Genomic DNA, 2,301 nt, shown 5'->3' with positions numbered 1-2,301 from the left:
ATATATATAATATATATATATATATATATATATATAATATATATATAATATATAATATATATATAATTGAAGACTTGCTGGAACGGTGTGTTGCTACCCGGAGTTTCACGCTAGTGCGATCGTCAGGTAACTGATGGAAAGTGAATGCTGTGCGTAGGTATAACGGGTTTGTGCGGACGTAGGAGTGGACGTTAAATTTGTGAATTTAAGCTGTCTTACTGTGTAGAATCTCTGAAAAAATTAAGTCAATAAGTAATTAAAGAAGAATATTAACTGACGAATGTCGCTATATCAATCGGTTTGTTTACTACAATCCGGCGAACGTAGATTGAAATCGAAACGGCGTTATTCGAGGAGTTAAAACTACCAGTTAAGACCGTTTTATAGCAATCCGCCCCAGGAGCTAATGCTTCGTACAGGTCATAGGTTAAAACAATTACTATTAATATTAAATACATTAATTATAAGAAACTTAAACGAATCTTTTGTACTAGTTCTAAATTACATTCAAAATTAATTAATTTCCATAAGTCATTATGAATCATTTTAATCATTATTGTTACTGTTATTTTTTAATTTTGAATTACAGAGGATTTAACATTCGTTAGATGCAAGGAGATTAACCCTGCCTTTATTAATTCTTTAGGCCTTTGGCCCATCGAAAACCAAATACAGTTATAGAACATTTGTATTTATGATAGAGCACTTGATGGATAATAATAATATTAATAATGGTAATGATAATAATAATAATAATAATAATAATAATAATAATAATAATAATAATAATAATAATAATATTATTATTAACGGTAATGCTTTAAAAGATTGATTGATTACTAAAACATCAAAAAGGAACTATTCTAAAACATATTTTGTATTTTTCTCTTCTTTTTTTCCGTTTTGTTTCCGTATTATTTGTTATTATAACGCGTTTTTCTAGAAAAGCTACATATTCAGCGCACACTTTTACGCATCTGACTTTGTATATTTAAGAAGTTTTTTACGCTTAAGCACATACATTTAATACAAAAATATTATAATAATGAGTCATTATCATTATTATATAATTTTCGGTACAATTCTGACCCGCTCCGGATCTTTTTGCTTTTCTTCTTTCTCCTTTTGTCCCTTATTATATAAAAACATTTTTAACACTAACATTATATTTGCCTTATTATTATGCCTCTAAAACCAGACCAATACATATACTATATGATCATGTTTCACATTTAAAATGTTTTACAAATAAAACATTCATATTATGTTATATTTTTATTTGAGACGTAATATCCAGTGCCAGAAATGCTTCATTAGTCATAGACACGAGGGCGGTTTCGACTTCATGATGCTGGCAAAAAGCTGATTGGTGAGGGTTAAAAAGTTGGATTTCAGTGAAGCAAGGCAATTCCAGAGCCATATAATATATAAAGAGTTGCGACATTCCGAAAGTCACGTGGTCCATTTTTGTGTCCAAATCTTCCCGATGAACACATGCAAAGATATGAGTCACATGTTTAATTGTGTTAATGATGTTATTACTTAATTAATAACTACTTAATCAAAAGCGTGATTTACGCCTGTATTCTAAAAACAAACTTTAGTTGAACTTCGAACTAGAACTTCATTTAGTGCTAGTTGCAACTTCAACTTCAGGGGCGGATCCAGAGATGTCCAAAAGGGGGTGGGGGCGAAAGGGAAGGGGGCGAAATTTGGGCCGATCTAGACAACACTGAAATAGGAGGTCCGGGGGCATGCCCCCGCGAAATTTCTGTGTTTTAGACCCCCGAAAATAACATTTAAGGCGTTCTTGGCTACCGTTTTTTCTTTTTCTTTCTTTTTTTTATTTATTTTTTTATTTTTTTTACCTCTCAAAATATATGCTGAGAAGTTTTATCTACGACTAAATCAAGTCAGAGTTTTAGTTCAACTGAAGACGACTGGAAAGCCACGACTATCAAACTTAACCAATGGAAAAGGGCTAACTTTAATAGCGGTAACGCGGATGAATATTAAGTTGCCGTCTGTGGTTCCAAAACGTATTTCCTCATAATTCACAATAGATCATCATTCGCTTAATTAATTTTCTATAATAATAACTATATAGTTGTTAACATATTACGATAGAGAATTTAAACAGTCACTAAAAATTTGTTGTTGTTATGGTGAAAGTTCTTGGTCCTACGTGACCTCAACGTGAGAGATTCCGTGCAAATCAGGAACTGTTGCATGTGGCTAGCAAAACATGTTAATTTCTCCTTTTGCAAGCTAAACGATTAGTTGAAATATTTACCCCACGAT

This window comes from Anneissia japonica, unplaced genomic scaffold (assembly GCF_011630105.1).
Source record: "Anneissia japonica isolate Jap-2015-1 unplaced genomic scaffold, ASM1163010v1 scaffold288030_len866700_cov218, whole genome shotgun sequence".
In the NCBI taxonomy this organism is placed as follows: Eukaryota; Metazoa; Echinodermata; class Crinoidea; order Comatulida; family Comatulidae; genus Anneissia; species Anneissia japonica.
The sequence above is the reverse complement of the archived record's forward strand: the minus strand, read 5'-3'. Positions refer to the sequence as shown.